This window comes from Macrotis lagotis, chromosome 1 (genome assembly GCF_037893015.1).
Source record: "Macrotis lagotis isolate mMagLag1 chromosome 1, bilby.v1.9.chrom.fasta, whole genome shotgun sequence".
NCBI classification, from domain to species: domain Eukaryota; kingdom Metazoa; phylum Chordata; class Mammalia; order Peramelemorphia; family Peramelidae; genus Macrotis; species Macrotis lagotis.
The window spans coordinates 465,374,910-465,393,615 of record NC_133658.1 but is presented as its reverse complement, the minus strand read 5'-3'; the positions used below and the strand labels follow the sequence as shown (position 1 = coordinate 465,393,615).

At 33.1% G+C, this 18,706-nt stretch overlaps 1 long non-coding RNA gene and 1 pseudogene across 1 annotated transcript in view; both read right to left on the bottom strand.

Annotated features, from left to right (window-relative positions):
* Positions 1 to 18,706, bottom strand: part of LOC141506657 (uncharacterized) — a 103,770-nt gene that overhangs the window by 49,415 nt on the left and 35,649 nt on the right. The window lies entirely within an intron of this gene.
* On the bottom strand, positions 881 to 4,438 carry LOC141519585 (sorting nexin-7 pseudogene; annotated as a pseudogene).

The window sequence follows — 18,706 nt, the reverse complement described above, 5'->3', positions numbered from 1 at the left end:
TAATGGAGGAAGCTATCAAAAGGAAGCTCAAAAGTTTTGGGAGAAGTTGATGTGATAGATTATAGAGAAAGAAGTCTTGCTAAATAACTCTAACTTTTGGTTTTCTTTCTTTTACTGATTTTCTCTTATAATGATTATGCATGAGTCAGCTGTCCAAGGTTCAATAAACTTGAGAGTTAAGGGTAAATTACATAAACTTTCATGAATGACAGAAAGCATTGAACTTGCTGGTCAAAATGTCAGTTAACTAAATAAAACATGACAATCAAAATACATATATAGAAAGAGGGGGTAAAAGGTCAAACTCATAGAATTGTAACATAATTTTCTTAATAAAATTGTATATGATTAAGGATGAACTTTTATGGTGTGTAACTTCATTTTTTTTTACTGAGAGGTAGTACGTCACTGAAAGTTTATGAAAATAAAGAACTTGAGACTTCAAAAAAGTAATAATAACCATAATGGAACCTTTATTTTCCAAATTATTAATAATTTGACTGTTGATTCTTCTTGATTAAGTTAAATAGCATATACTTGTACTTGTCTTTGAAGATCAGGTGGCAAACTATCTTTTTTTTTTTTAGGTTTCTTTGCAAGACAAATGGAGTTAAGTGGCTTTCCCAAGGCCACACAGCTAGGTAATTATTAAGTGTCTGAGGGCAGATTTGAACTCAGGTACTCCTGACTCCAGGGCTGGTGCTCTATTCACTTCACTACCTAGCTGCCCAGAAACTATCTTTTTATTTTTATTTTTTTGCAAGGCAAATGGGGTTAAGTGGCTTGCCCAAGGCCACACAGCTAGGTAATTATTAAGCTGAGACTGGATATTAACCCAGGTACTCCTGACTCCAGGGCCAGTGCCTTATCCTATCTTTTTATTGTTGAACTAAATTTTTTTTTAATTATTCAACTAAATGTAAAGGTTTTTTTCAACATTCATTTTTTTTTAGATTTTTTTGCAAGGTAAATGGGGTTAAGTGGTTTGCCCAAGGCAACACGGCTAGGTAATTATTAAGTGTCTCAGGCGGCATTTGAACTCAGGTATTCCTGACTCCAGGGCTGGTGCTCTATCCACTGGGCCACCTAGTCACCCCAACATTCATTTTTGGTTAGATTTTGAATTCCACATCTTTTTCCTTCCCTACCCTCCCTCTTCCTCCTTGTCAGTGAGTAATCTGACATGGGTTATATATGCATAACTATGTTAAACATATCTCCATATTAGTAATTTTGTGAAGAAGAATTAGAACAAAAAGGAAAAAGAACCCATGAAAAGGGAAAAAAAGTAAAGCATAAAACAAATTTTAAAATTTGAAATTAGTATATTTTGGTCTGCATTCTGAATCCATATTTTTTTTACTCTGGATATGGATGGTATTTTCCATCACATGTCCCTTAGAATTGTCTTTGATCATTGTATTGATGAGAAGACCTAAGTCTATCATAGTTAATCATTATATAATGTTGCTGTTAATGTGTACAATGGTCTTCTGGTTATGTTCACTTCACTCAGTATAAATCCAGGTCATAAAAGTCTTTCCAGGCTTTTCTGAAATTACGTCCTTCATGATTTCTTACAGAACAATAGTATACCATCACATTTATATACCACAAGTTGTTCAGTCATTCCCCTATTAATAGGTACTTCCTCAATTTCCAATCCTTTGCCACCACAAAAAGAGCTGCAATGAATATACTTGTACATGAGGGTCTTTTCTCCTTTTTCATGATCTCTTTGGAATCTACACCTAGTAGTAGTATTGCTGGATCAAAGGGTATGCACAATTTTATTGTTCTTTGGATGTAGTTCCAAATCGTTCTCCAGAATGATCAGATCAATTTACAACTCCTCCAATAGTCCAATAGTGTCTAAGTTTTCCTACATCCCCTATAACACTGATAATTTTTCTTTTTTGTCTTATTGACCAATCTAATAGATGAGAGGTGGTACCTCAGAGTGGATTTAATTTGCATTTCTCTAATCAATAATAATTTAGAGCATTTTTATATAACTTTGACCATTTATCAAATGGGAAATGGCTTGTATTAATATAAATTTGACTAAGTTCTCTATGTATTTTAGAAAGAGTCCTTAAGCAGAAATGCTAACTATAAAAATTATTTTCCAACTTTCTGCATTTCTTTTAATCTTGGTTGCATTGGTTTTATTTGTGCAAAACCTTTTAAATTTAATTTAAACAAAATTATTCATTTTGCATTTCATAATGTTCGCTATCTCTTGTTTGATCATAAACTTCTCCTCTTTCCATAGATTTGACAGATAAACTATTCCTTGTTCTCCTAATTGGCTTATGATATCACCTTTTATGTATAAATCCTGTACTCATTTTGACCTTATCTTGATATAGGGTGCAAGATGTTAGTTTATTCTAGTTTCTGCCATACTATCTTTCATTTTTCTTGGCAGTTTTTGTCAGTGAGTTCTTATCCAGACGCTTGAGTCTTTTGCTTTATCAAACAGTAGATTTCAAATCATTTGCTACTGTTTCTTTTGTACTCTATTGCACTGATCTACCACTCTATTTCTTAACCAATACCAAACAGTTTTGATTGATACTTAATAACAGGCTGTCCAACCTTACTTTTAAATGTTGTATTGAAACAATAGACAATATAGTGAGAGCTCTGCGATATCTCACCTTCCTTTATCAAAGCATTTAGTAAACCCATAGGTGGGCTGCATAGAACTGCAATGTGGACCACACGTGACTGGCAGGCTGCATTTTGGACAATCCTGTTTTATACTATAATTTTAGATCTGTTATGGCTAAGCTCTCTTCCAAGGCATTTTTTCATTAATTCCTTTAATTGAATAACAGTTTCTAAATGCACAAAATATATGATGTTATAAAGGAAATCAATTGCATTGAAAGCTAGATGTCAAAATTTAACAGAAATAAAGTAATAGTCACAGACTCTTGATAAGAATTCCTAGTAGAGAGACATTATTCTTCCATAATTATTTTTTGTTTCTGTATTATTTTTAGTACTAAAATAAAAGGCAAACTCAGGCAAACTTGCTATTAATATTACACTGTAAAAACATATTTATGTACAACTTTAAGCAATGTCTTGGAAAGATAAATATTGGTCTTTCAGCAGCCTTGCAACACTTGTCAGTGCAACTGACCACAGCTTTCCGGGAGTCAACCAGATCATCCTCTTCAGATGCTGACCACAGGAGCAGATTGATCTATATTCCTTCATTTCCTCAAAATACTTTTTTTTCTTCTTCCTTATAAATTACATGAGATATTTTGTCTATTAAGTTTATATCTCCTGGTTAAATGTTCCCAAATAATCATTCATGTCATTGGACTCATCTGGGCCATTGTTAACTCCTCTCTCTGAGGACTCCACAGCTCTGACCCTCTGCCTCATCCTACTAAGCATCCCAGGATCTTATTTCTTGCATGAAAAAGTTTCAGTAACTAAGAAAAACTTTGAAGTCTTCATTAAAAGTTAAAGTTAGGTGATCAGCAATTCTATTGAAGAATTTATTCAGTGACTTTCTTTCAGTCTCAATGAAGTCATCATTAAACTATTTCACCATGCCTTTCATTTGAATTTTTCTGACAAATGAGGAATAATGAGGGTGGGATGTGTTTCTTCAAGTTTTCCCTTTAATCAAAGGGAAACTTGATAACATCTTTGAACTTCAAATTCACTAAAGTCAAATTTACTCCTGAGATGTCTTAGTTGTAACTCTGTAAGTGATAAAAGTTTCAATTGTTGTTATGTGGCTTTCAGGATCATCAACTGTAATGAAAAAGTCTGTCAAGTCCATCTTCAAACATGCATTTGTTTATCATGGATAAAGGGGATGCTGGCATCAAAGAACTAAAAAGAGTTCATGTTCATTAGGGAGGCATCCTTGCTGATGACTTCCAGGTCAATCTCTTTATCCTCATCTAGGTCCTGCATGTGGAACTGCAGTAGGATTGCAATCCCATGGTCACTGCTGCCTCGGTTTGCCCTGATGCTCCTACTCTCTCACTCCAGATGTCCTAGGGAAAAGGCTGCCATAAGCAACTCTTGATGACCATCCCAACCTTCAGCAAATTATCTTAATAAACTGCCTAAGAATTTGTGATGCTACCCTTATAGATTTTCTGGGGATTTTTGACCCAGAAAATAATTATAGTAAACAATGACTCCAGAAGAATTAAGTGGCAAACCTTCATTCTTGTCTATATTGGTCTGAATTCCTTTAATATGAATAAGTTAATAGAATTTATACTCAGGGAACCTGAGAGATCATAGGATGACAAAAATCTAGAGTTGGAAGGAACTTTAGAGGTCATAAAATCATAAATTCCAATGCTTTCATTTAATAGATAAGGAAACTGATAGTGATACTTGGAGTATTAAACAGAGTCAAGATTGGAAGACAGGTGAAATAAAGTTCAGTGCCTAAATTAACTTTGAGTGAACTAATAATAATAATAGAATACTTAAACCAGAAAACCAATAATTGATATTCTAGCAAAGTTAACCATATGAACTCTTGTAGAATTTTCCATTATCCAGTCCCAATAACCAACATGAATAGTATTAGTTCTGCATGGAGCTAAGAATGCTATGAAAGGGGCAGCTAGGTGGCGCAGTGGATAGAGCACCAGCCTTGGAGTCAGGAGTACCTGGGTTCAAATCTGGTCTCAGACACTTAATAATTACTTAGCTGTGTGGCCTTGGGCAAGCCACTTAACCCCATTTGCCTTGCAAAAACTAAAAAAAAAAAGAATGCTATGAAAGGAGACATTAGTCTCTGAAAAAATAAAGAAAACCAAGGTTATATAAGTGAGGAAACACCTTACCAGCCTAGAACATTCAAAAAAGTACAAAATAAAGCTGTTTGATTTCTAATCTACATTTCACCTAGATTAGACACACTATTTCCAGTTACCTATAAACTATATTATCACAGAATCTCTGATGAATTGTAAAGCAAAAGAAGAAATGAATCAGCAATCAATCAAGTTTTTTGAAAGAAAATTACCATTATTGTGGACATTTTTTCACAGTTATCATCCTCGAGGAGAATTCTCAAGTCACAAAAGTCCTTTAAAAGAACAGTTTTTATCAGTAGTGTAGGGTTGGCAGAATCTGGAGTTTGTGGGAGGAATGTTTGATCATGAATCAAAGAGAGTAATTAATTTGTGGGAAATTATTTAGGATATTTATGCAGTAACAGAAATGATTCTTGTTTGAAAAGCAATCAGGACAGACAAAGCAGTAGGATTGTAGTTTGATAAATATTCTAGTGAGCATGTTCAAAATAAAATGTAATTTGCCGAAGGATATACTAAATTCAATTCATTTTTTTAAGTCACCATCATATTTTGTATACTATGGCATTGGAGATATGAAGATAAAATAATCTGGACTTAACCCTCAATAGGTTTATAATCTAGTAAGAAAATAATAATATATAAATAATAATGCAATAATTTAGGATATAAGATCACAAATTGAAGGAACCTTGAAAGTCATCTAATTTAACCAATCTCATTTTATAGAAAAGAAATGGAGATCCATGGAAATTAAGAGATTACGTAAACTAGGAGAGAACTTTGTAAAATTTTGCCTGCAAAAGAATTCATATGGGAAAGTTTTTCCCCCATTGGAATTTTTAGTAGGTGATTAGCCAAACAAATAGCTTGATGGCTTGGAAATGTTGATGCCTTCTATAGAGCACAAATGAAAAAAGCACATGTAGACATGTCCCAATCACCAAAGACCAACTTTAGTTTTGATTTGTTCAGTTTTGTGTTGATTATCCCTTTTCAGATCATTATCAATCCTATTTTCATTTATAGCTTGAGTAGAGACATATTACAATCTTGATCGCATAAAAATGATGAGAAGTAATCTCTGGAAGAAAAACAAAATCTACATTCTAAAAAACCTGAAAATTGGTATTATTGCTATGCATATTATCAACAATAACAGCACAAAGAGAAAATAGAAGAGTAGCAAAAAAGGTATTAAGTAATAAATTTTAATTATTGAATTTTACTTCATAGACTTATAAATGATTAAGAATACAGTAGATTCAGGGTAGGGGGAAATTAGATAAAAAGACAAGAAGAAAGATTGAACTTATTTTTCTAGGTCCAGATGACAGAATTAGAAGCAATGAGAGGAATTTACAGCTAATTCTAAAGAATCTCAATATGAGGAGCTACTTCATAATAAGTAGAGCCATCTAGGAATGGCAATGGTGAATAGTAAGACAAAAAATTAGTTCCTGTCCCTGGACATCTTAAAAGCTTGAAGTGAAGCCTTGACTTTCCTGAACCTTGGAGATGGGTTATAATTTGGGTACATATTGACCTTAAAAATCTCAAAGTTCTCTTGTTCCTGTAAGTACTCCTGCCTTCAGGTATTAATCCTCTGTTTGGAGATTGAACCCACTACATTTAACAACTCAGTCACACAAATTCAGAACAATATGTTAAATATTAATCACTGTGCTAAGTGAACACAAGCACTAGGGAATATTCTATGTACTTGTTTATGGATACATATTTATTTATGGTTAAGTCATTTACTTGACTAAAGTCTTAAATGATGTGTTATGATGAAATTTCAAAGACTACAACAGGAGAGTGCAAAGTCTACCAAATTTTATGATGGTAGAAAGGCTTTAGATGGGATTTGGTGACTGCTATGAGGTTATCAGTGCCAAGGTTTGGTGGTTTGTAACTTCAAGGATCTCTTTCAGATCTCTGATATAGTGAAACTCACACAACTGGGGAGAGGCTCAAAAGGCACTATGATACACAAATATCATTCTCCAAACCTTTTTGGGTTTTTTTTGTTCAAGACCTCAGACAAGCTGCAGCACAAGCTTCTATAGGAGCACTTAACACAATGACTTTACAGGAGAATAATCATCTGGGATTACAACAGACCTATAACCATGTCCCTCTCTTAAGAAAAACTCTTACTTGGTTTTCTTGCTCTCTTTCTTTCTAATACACAATGGTCTACCATTATAATATTAAAAAGCCTACATGGTTGTCCATGGTTTTTCTCTATGCTGCCTATGAGGTTCCTCATAGAGGTATTTTTCCTTCTTAAAATCACTGGTAATGTCTTATTTTGGCAATGTCTCCCATAGTCAATAATAATTTGTATCATCAATCCACCAAGACATGTCTTAGCTCATTACTTTCCTTGATAATAGCAGTTAGTAATTTCCATCTTGTCATTGAATCTTTCATTGCTCCTAATAGTTGATGGGGTGATGGCAAACTGACACAAATTGAATAGGAATGAGAGTGATAGAATAACACACTTCTTCCTGCCTAGCTTTACAATATATAAAGGTTCCCCTATGGGTCATGGTATTGAAGAGGTAATTTTGCCAAGCACTATAAAACCTTCTTGAATTTACATGGATTATACAGAGGGAGATAGTTCTTTGCTCACTTAAAGGGGTATAGCCACTCCCCTCATTCCAAATTTATGCCTTTCAGGTGGTTTCTAATGACCATTACAATATGGTAGCCTTGGAGATTGGAACTGAAGAGATCCATGAATAAGAGCAAATGACTTAGTTTGACCAGAAATGGTTGGCAGGTGTTCAGGAGTGTTTTCTTGGGCATTGTTTCTCTTCTCTCTTATCCTTGCTGACAGAAAATAGGAAAACAGTCCCTGAGTTCTAGCAAATACTTAGGAGATGAATGAATATTCAAGTTGGTCAGTTGTGAGATACTTATAGAAGATCAGCTTTCAAAAATAGCAAAGAAAATAGATAGTAGAGAGGAAGGAAGAAAGGAGATTTGAAATGATCCATATTTTAAATAATGACAGCATGAGCTAATATAATTTAACAAATTTAATGAAGTTAATAATTTAAGCATAAACTATATGCAAGACACTGTGCTAAGCACTAGGGATGTGAAAACCAAAATAAAACAATTCCTGTCCTGAGCTGATACTATTCTACAACATTAATGATAATAATAACAACATCATAACTAAAGTCTAAAGTTTGCAAACACTTCATCTTCATTAACTCATTGAGCCTTAAAACAACATTATGCATTATATGTTACAGGTATTATTAGTCTAACTTAACAAATGAAGAGACTTTGACCCAGAGAGATTAAATGACTATTTTGAGGTCACACAGTTAGTGAGTATAAGTGACAGGATTTGATTCAAAGTTCTATACTATAAATACTATTCCATAGATGAATGTGGAATTTATGAAGAAGGAATCTGAATTACTGATTAATAATGTATGTATTTGATGCTGGAAGATGAGCAAGAGAGTTCAAAAATAATTTCAGAAAAATGAACCAATATCACTGTCAAAGCTTGTATATACAAACTTTAAAGAGAAATACATTTTAAAAATCTTAAAAGAAAGACAGGTCATTATCAAAGAGTTATAACTAAATTCTGTAGCCTATTGAATAGTTGAATTGATTGAATAATTATTGCTGACACAACTATTTGCAATGCAAACAATTTAATAGGATTACCTAAAATACCCAATTTACTCTAAGAGAGTAATTCTCTCAAAGGTAAGAATGCCTACATCTGAACAATCTTTTAAGATATTGCTACATAGGCTGTTCTCAGATGACCTGCACTTTCATTTTTTCCCCATTCTGCCAGCTTCAAAGAATAAGGATGTAGGATACATATGTAAAGCTCATTTTTTCCTCTTTTAATCATATACTTTAAAAAATTCAGTTTAGAGCTCATAAAATTCTTAAATAAGGTTTAAAAAAGTATTTTTTTTCTCCTTGACATTTTTTCCCTCTCCTAGAGAGAGAATGCAAATATTTTTTGGCTAAAACACGATGCTCATGCCCTTCTTAACTGGTTCTCAGTTTCAAATGGAAGGCATGGAAGTCACTCAGAATTGGTGGACAGCAGCAAACACCTTTGACCAAATGTTCCTTCTGCTCTGAATGTAAACCCACTTATCTTCAAAAGGAACATGCAAAGGAAGCTAAGGAATATCATTACTATTTGGCATTCATGGAACACAGAAATGTCAATGCTTTCTTAGTTATTTATTCTCTACCACATGTCTGCAAAGGAGGATAGCTGTGATCATCCCCAGTTTGAAGATGAAGATATAGACAGAGGGGCAGCATGACTTTCTCAAAGTCAAATAATGTCAAAGGCAACAGCAGACACAGAATTTAGAATTCTGTAATCCAAGACTGTGTCTTGAATTTTTAAGGTATGTTATATCTGCTGACATATATATATATATATATATATATATATATATATATATGTATACATATATTCCAAATTTAGCAAACCCTTATCCAGTATCTAGTGTAGTGCCTTGAAATCTAGCATGCTGCCTTATACACTCTGGATGCTTATTGAATTGAATGTAATTGAAGTGATATCAAAGATATTTGGTCCTAAAGACTGTAAATTTTCAATAAGAAAAGATCATAAATTTCTATGTCATTTAATTCACTCTGTATCTGAATAGATATCCTTTCAGCAATATCCCTCCCAATAGTCCTTCAGGCTCTACTTGAAGTAACCCTTTAATAGGGGAATTAGTTCAGTTCATTCTACTTTGGTATAACCTTAATTGTTTTTAAAACTTTTCTTACATCAAGCTAAAAGCCTCTTATCAGCAATGACTACTTTTTTTAAATTTTGTCCTTTACAATCAAGGAAATTTAGTTTAATGCCTCTTCCATATGATAATACCTCAAATACCTGAAGTGATGTTCTTTCTTCAAATTGTCTCTTTTCCAGATTAAACAAAGCAAAAATCTTTAAGCGATCCTTTTATTTAATGTTTTTTATGACCTTTCTACCCCAGATGGACCCTATTTGAAGCATAGTACAAATAGAATTTTCACTTCTTTCATTCTAGGCAAAATGCCTGTTAATGGAGCTTAAGATTTCATTTTTGTTTTATTTGTCCAATGGATTGCTTACAGAATATCTGGAGGGCATGAGGTGGTTGTGGTTATAAACCTTTACAAAGTACTTGATTTAAAAAAAAAAAACAACACAAAATTCTAGGGATTCCTCTTGTTTATCAAAATGGTCACTTTCCAAGGTGAAAAGTTGATAATACCAACAAGAATACAATTAATGTTCAAGTTGAGCCCACAAAACATTTTATTAAGCATTTACTATGTATGTGCCAGACACTAAGCTAAAAACTAGGAATACAAATATAAGTAGAAAAAAGGTAGTTTTTGCCCTTAAGCTAACATTCAAAAGAGAAAGACAACACATTAAAAGAAGCTGGAAAGGGTGCAATTTTCCATTGAAACATGATAAAGTTTGGAGAGTCAGGAATGAGCCTAGATAGGAATGAAGCTATATTTTTCTATTGATGATTTTGTACTCTGAATATTCCCCTGCCATTACCAGAACCATTTTTTTGGGTTTCAGAAAATTGTCCATTTCATCATGAAATTGAGTGATATCAGAGAAAAAAAAAAGTAGCGAGATCATTTCACTTAAGGTATGTATTTTGCTCAGGATTCCTTTTTAACAACAAAGTTTTATTGGTAATAGAATCATAGTTGTGTAAAGCATTTTTTATGCACAATGACACACTCACTTAAGATACAGATAATAATGACATATCTTAAAAAGTGAAAGAGCTATGATTTCATTAGTATAGCCTCCAGATTAAAAAAAATACTCTTTGACCTTTCATAACTTATTTTTTCCAACTCCCACTCCTTTCTTATCTTCTAACTTAAATCTCCCCAGTGAAGGCACTCATTTAAAGTTTAAATCAATCCTGTAACCTATTGCCTACAAACTACTATTATAAATACTAATTTTTAAGGTTTTATTTCAGTTTTTTTTTTGCAAGGCAGTGGAGTTAAGTCACTTGTTCAAGGTCTCACAGACAGATAATTATTAAGTGCTTGAGGTCAAATTTGAACTGAAGTCTTCCTGACTCCAGGGTCAGTTCTCTATCCACTGTACCACCTAGCTACCCTATTTCGAGACTATTTGATATTGATTAAAACTCAATAATAGTAACAGCATTTAAAAAAATTATTTAAAAAAATGTTGATAGAAGTTTGTTTAGCCTTGGGTGGGAACTCCTCAAAAAAAATCAAAGTTTCAAAAATGAATTTTCCCCCCAAATGCAAGTTCTTTAAAATTTTTATGAGATATTTAATATCTTTTCCCTGAAAGTGTTTTAGAAAGGCACAACCTTTTTACTATTAAATCACACATTATTTTCCCTGTGTATTGTAAAATAAATAAAATGTGGACATTTAAAGTTACTAAATAAGAATTTTCTGATACTAAGCCCTTGATTATTGTTCTTTGGACTTTATTTTTTTGACTGGTCACTTTTTTAGTATGCCAGTTAAGTACTAGTATGGATTGTATTATGAAAGTGGAACACTTGTACTTTTGGCTTACAAATTTGGTTTTATTTAATAAAGATTCCCAGGAAGAATCAAGGCAATAGGATTTAGGAAAGAAAATTTGACATTAAAGTGAGGTCATTTTCCTTATTGCCTGTTGACCAAAATCAGAAAAAAATGCATTTATAGGAGAATATTGATCACAGACACGTGGAACTTATAAAAGAGTAAAGCAGATTAAAAGTTACATATAAATCCTAAGCAATGTCTGATGTGGCCTAGAGAAGATTTATAGCACAATATAGAAGAATCAAAATCAGTAATGGTTATAGCATAAAACTTAGAAAGATTTCTGAAAACAACAAATAAGATTTTTGTTTGCTTGGATTTTTCTGAATATAAATCTTATTTTCTGAATCCAAACCAGAAATGAGGAAATAAAATGATACATTATATAGGAATCTATCATACCCTATAGTAAATTAGGAGGGGAAGGAGATAAGAAAAAGGGGACTTGATAGAAGGGAGGACACACTGGGGGAGGCAGAAATCAGAAGCAAAACACTTTTGAGGAGGAACAAAGTGAAAGGAGAAAGAATAGAATATACAGGATGGAGGGGAATAGGATGGAGGAAATACAATTAGCAATTAGAACTGTGAGAAGAATTTTGAAATAAGTTTCTCTAATACAGGCCTCATTTCTCTAATGTGTAGAGAAATGATCAAAATTATAAAAATAGGAGCCATTCACCAACTGATAAATTATCAAGAGATATGAACACTTTTTATTTGATGCACTCAAAACTATCTAAAGTTATATGAGAAGATTCTCTAAATAGCTATTGATTAGAGGAATGCAGATTGAAACAATTATTAGGTACTACCTCATATCTATAAAATTGGTTAATAGGACAGAAAAGGAGAAAGACAAACATTTGAGAGGGTAAGGGGAGAAAACTCCATTGTTGATGGAGTTGTGAACTGCTTCAACCTTTCTTTAGAGCAATTTGAAACTATACCCAAAGGACTATGAAACTATGTATATTTTTGTTAAAGCAGTAACATTACTAGATATGTACTCAAGAAGAGAGAACAAACAAAAAAGGAAAAGGATCTATATGTATGGAAATATTTATGGCAACTCTGTTCTGGTGATAGGGAGTTGGAAATGAGTATACCCATCAATTTAGAATGACTGACCATATTTTGTTATATCATTGTGGTGGAATACAATTGTGCTACAAGAAATGATGAGCAGGATGCTCTCAAAAACGACATAGAAAGTTTTACATGAGCTGATGAAAAAAGTGAAATGTACTGTGAAGAAAATAACAGCCACATTGTAAAAATATCCAACTGTGAATGATTTAGCTAATTTCAGTATTATAATGATATAAGACAACTCTGAAGGTCTTGCCATTAAATATACTAGCCATTCTTAGACAAAGTTGATGGTATCTTAATACAGATTGAAGTAGTTTTTTAAACTTTATTTTTCTTGACTTTTTTTGTTTTTGATCTGTTTTCTTTCAAAACATGATTAATATGGAAATATGTTTTGCATAACTACAAATGTATAATGAATTGAATGAATTGAATTGCTAGCCTTTCCAATGTGGGGTTGGGGAGAGAAGAAGGGAGAGAATTTGGAACTCAAATTTTTAAAAACTGTTTTTACTTGCAATAAGGAAAAATAAAATACTAAAAAAAAAATGTTATCTAAGTCATCAGGTGATGTCATTCAGGGAGCTTTTAGCTTAGAAAAGTTTAGATATTTGAGCTCTGAATAGATAAAGAGGTCTATGTGATCTGACTCAGGGGAATCCAAAAATCAAAAAGGAAGCTGTGCTTTGACTGTCAATGTTAATATCATGATCACATAGATCAGACAATAGGAACGGATAAATCCAAGGGCAATCAATTAGCAGCAGCATAAAGATTGAAAATAGTTCATTTGTCTTTTTTGTTCAATTCAGTTTGGGAATCTTTCCCTCTTTAATATTTATTCATGGAGATAGGGACAATAACTATAATTTTATTGGTATAAAGAGTTTATACAGGAAGAATCTCCCTCTGTCAACATAGATGAAGATTTTCTGCACACTTTATAATCTTAGTTGCCTTGAGAGTACTAACAGGTAAAGAAATTTTTATTGAGTCATACAGAGTATTTGTGAGAAATTCATGAGAACACAGATTTTTCTGATACCTAGGTTAGTCTTTGGTCTAATATACCATGCATGATGCCTCTCTCTCCTCTCTCTCTCTCTCTCTCTCACACACACACACACACACACACACACAAAGACACATAGATTCATTTAGTCTCATTTATATTTATAAAGCCTACAATTTCAAGCCAGTAGCTTTAATAGGAGGAATAACAGTTTCATAGGATTACTCTCTTGATCATGCCAGCAGTTCTCATCATGACTTCTGTCCTTGTTCGGAAAATTAGATTACTGTTCACTGTTTTCATCCTATGCTAGGTTGTCCTTGGCCTTATGATTGTGACATACAGGTTATAAGAGTACTCTTTATGGAAAACAATTGTATATGGCATTCTAAAATGCTTTAAGGTTTCCAAAACACTTCTTACACATTATTAATTATTTTCTTGACAGCAGTCTTATGAAGTAGATAATTGGATATATCGATATCTCAATATTACAGAAGAGGTAACTGAAACAGACATATTGCATAACTTTTTGAAGGTTACATAATTAGCAACTATCAGAGAGACTGGTGGTTATTCCTGGTCTTTTTGATCCAAATCTAGAACTCTATCTAATATGTGTGTGTGTGTGTGTGTGTGTGTGTGTGTGTGTATATAGATATATATAGATATATAGATATATAGATATATAGGTATATAGATATACTGACACTAAAGGAAAAGTGATAAAGTAGAATCATTGATTAAAAAAAAATAACAAGGTAAGATTTATCCCCATTATTGAATTGGCAAGCATTCTAGTATCTTCTATGAGTCAGATGCTATAGACAATATAAAGAAGTATATTACATGAATTTTACTTTCAAGAAGCTTATAATCAGCTTTGGAAGATGAGACATATAGTCTTTTGGCTAATACAGAAGCCCAAATAATATATCATTAAGTACCGAATTCTGTGGTAGCATCTATAAATATTATGAGCATTTAAGCAGAGAGCAAGGTAAACTGGAATAACCATGGAAATTTTCCAAGAGAAGGGGTAAAGCTAATGTTTAGAATTGAAAATAATGTATGAGAGAAAGGGACAACTTTGGTTTGCGCCTGGGCAAGTTGAAGGTCAGTGACCAGACTTTTTCCTTGGCTATCCATCATTCAATAAAATCTCGTTAATCCAAAACTCTTTAGGAGGGAATATGCTTCAGTGGAGAAAGTGATGGATTTGGAGTTTAAAAATTTATATATTTTTAAACCCCAGATCTTTGATTTACTATTTGTACATCTTTGGACAAATCCCTTGACCTCTCTAAACCTCATTTTCTTCTAGTGTAATATTAGAGAGAGGGTTGGTTAGGTGACTTTCGAAGGTCTTATCCACATCTAAATCCTATGAGTCTTTTCAAAGGAAATAGAAGTTAAGGTGGATCCTAAAGGATTAATCTTCAATTACTGAGGAAAAGAAAAGAAAACCTCTGGTCAATTTCATTACTATCTAAACTCTTTAATAATATTAAGAATTTTTTTATAGGGTGAAAAACATATCTCATATTATTTGCAAGAGAAATCTTAAAGCCAATTTGCTTTATAGCCACTGTAGAACTTCATATATCATTGTTTTTAATAGAAAAAGAAATCATTATTGACATCAATATCCCTTGAACTGTACTATCATCAGAAGACTATGAAATAGAGTTATTTATAGAGGCATCAGTACTGTTCACATTTTTCCAAATATGGTCTTGTGGTCTGAAGCAGGCAATGTTTTATCAGCTGAGATTTTTTTTTGTTTGTTCTGTTGTTTTTTAGTTGTTCCCAACTCTATGTAGCCCCATTTGGAGTTTTCTTGGCAAAGGTGGTATCCCATTTCCTTCTACAGCTCATTTTATTAATGAAGAACTGAGGCAAACAGTTGCCTGGGGTTATACAGCTAGTAAATGTCTGGTACAAGATTTGAACTCAGGAAGATGAGTTTTTCTGACTCCATGTCCAGCATTCTTTTCACTATACTGGTCCTAATTTTCTTTTCCTTTTTTTTTATTATGAACTCAAACTTCTCAATCTTCCCAAAGGTATTATATAACTGTTAATTTTTAAAATATAACTCATCATAATAATCATCATTAAAGAAAATTCATAGTCACAAAACAGCCATTATCATTGTCTCCCTCTCAATCTACATTTTCACTGAAAACATGGGAGTCTATCATCTAAAGGAAAGAAAACAGTGAAGCAAATAAACAGTTAAAGGTAAATTTAATCTAAAAAGAATAATTTCTTAAATAAACTAGATTCACTTTTCTGTTTCCTTCAATTTTTCCCCTTTGCCATAGGCAAACTTTTGCTTTCATCAAATGCATTTCAAACATTTAAGTCCATCCCCAATACCCAGTTCCTCTCTTCTTTATTTTTATTTTTATTTTTATTCTTTTGCAAAGCAATGGGTTGAGTGGCTTACCCAAGGCCACACAGCTAGATAATTATTAAGTGTCTGAGGCCGGATTTGAACTCAGTTACTCCTGACTCCAGGACTGGTGCTCTAGCCACTGCACCACCTAGCTGCCCCTGTTGCTCTTTTCTTTGAAGAGCTTCAAACTTCTTGGGGCTCCAGCTGCATGTAGCTCCCAATTTTGTCTTCCAATCCCTCCTGCTATTTGGGGCAAAACAAACTTCCATCAATCCCTTTCCATTAAAGCGTTACACAATTATCAGTAGTAACTTTAGGACCAAATTATGGGCAGAGTCTGTTGTATTACTCATCTTTGTACTTTCTGGAAGCTTCCTGCTAAGTTTTCTTGCTACATCTTCATGTGAGACCATAGATTAAAGAGTGGGACCTGGAGTTCATTTAGTTCAACTTTAATATTTTACAGATGGTAAAATTTTATGCTATTAATTGTTATAAATTAAAGAAAGAAAAACCTGCTAGAGTGAGAGAAAATTGTAGATTTTATTCACAAATCCTGTAGGATATGGGTACCTCACCTAGCGTGAAGCATGAGGTAACATTTGAACATCAGATAATTTATAGTCTTCAGAAACTTTCCCCTCCCTCTTGGCTTTCCATAGGCTCTCAGAGTCTGAGCTACAATCTAAGAGGTCTGTGCATCCCATGACATGCCACTAATATGATCCTGCCCCCCAATCATAAGATACATGATATGCTGATGAACCCCAATCATCACAGGGGGTGTGTGGAATAATATTCAATTACATAATTGCACAAACTCTGTTGCATTAGGTCAATCTATGTCACTCTTGACTGGTTGAGAACTGGGTTCTTCTAATCTTGGGTTTGTCATCTCTGGAATGGGATTAGGAAAACTCTCCCAGTTTTGTGATTGGCTGGGGCCATTCCCCATTTGTAATGGATTTCCTAGGGACCCCCTCCATCCTGTGAAGACCAACAACACCCTACAATCGTCATATTAATTACATATTGCACATATGGTATATTCCCATATGGGTCACACAAACACTGAAGTTAAAGACTTTATGTGTTCTCCTGTTTCAGGACTATTATACCTATGGTCATATACAATTAAAAGTATTACATAATTATAGGATTAAGATCTGGAAGGGACCTTAGAAATCATTTATAACAATGCCCTCCTTAGTGAAGTCCAGAAGGCTTGTGACTCACCTAAAATCGTAGCAGAGCAAAGTTTTGAGCCCATGCTCTCGGTTTCTAAATCTTGTACTTTACAGAATTTATTTCTTGGGATTCCATTTTTTAATGGAAATTATGAAATTGAAATTGTATTTGTATCCTGAAGATGAAAGTTTAGATTGCATTTTAAAAAATAAACTAAGTAGGTTAAGCTTTCTAAGTCTCTGCAATTTCCAAATACAGCATAAAGATTGGTGCTATTGTATTCCGAACCTTTGTGTTCCTTCATGTAACTAAGCAGAAATGTTAATAAATGCAATTTAAGCATTTATAATTTCCATTACAAAGCACTATTTTATTTAAGTAATTGAATTTATTTTTAAAGGTACCAACAGGAAAGGGGTAAAGGCAGCTAAGTTATAACTTTGAACGGCAATTCTTAATATGGAGCAAAAAATGAAATAAACATGACAAATACTAAAAATTGAAAATACTTAAAGTGTTTAGGTACACTTAGAAAAGTTTTGTCTTTGGAATTACTTTTTGAATTTAATTTCTTCCTCTTTCCCAGCATCTGCCTTTTAAAAAGAATGCAGATGAAATTTGGTTAAAGCTTTTATTAAGAATAACATTGAGGTGAAGAGAAATTCTAACCAGACAGCTGTAAGTCTGACTTAACTGTGAGAAAGAAGATATGAGAAATGCCACCAATCTTGTCTTGATAATAAGGCATACACTGGATGATTGTATGCAGGTATATGAATTTATGTCTTTAAAAGTAAACCTTTTTACAGCATCACCCAATTGAGCTACTCAATTCTTGTTATTCTCTTGGATTCAGCTACCAGTAAAAGTGGAAGCACAGGGCTTTAGGAAAACATTACAGGGATGACTCTAGTTAAAATCAATCCCAATACAGAGAAAAATCTGTACTGGAGTTATCCAAAAAATAATTAGTCACTTCATAAATGCTAAAGTAATTATGATCTGGTGATAGTAGGTATTGGATTTGTGATCATGAGACTTGAGTTTAAGTCCTTGTTGAGCCAAATAATTGCTGTGTGACTTCTGCCCAGTCATTTAACCTCTTTGAACCTCAGTCCCACACCTGCAAAATACAGAAAATACAAACTACCTCTCAGTGTTGTTCTAATGAAAGCACTCTACAAACCTTGAGTTCTATGTAATATGAGTTGTTATTATACATAAAATTCTCTTCCCATAAAAGATTATCAAATACTGGATTTCTTGAAATACTGCAGAAGCAGTTTATATATCCCTAGTGTATAATTATAATGGGTTAAAATTGTTAGTATATGATTTCAGATTTATATTTTGTGTCTTTAGAGTACTAGTCACATTCTACATAAACATCAACATAAAATTGGTGACCATATTGCATGTGTGATCTCATCATGTTTGCCAAAGGGTTGTGGATGATTATTCAAAAAACAAACATTTTACACCATTCTCAAAATAGTGTGAGAGATGCTATGGAAGATATAAAGATAAAATATGGTGCCTGACATCAAGGCATTTATGATTCCTTTAGGA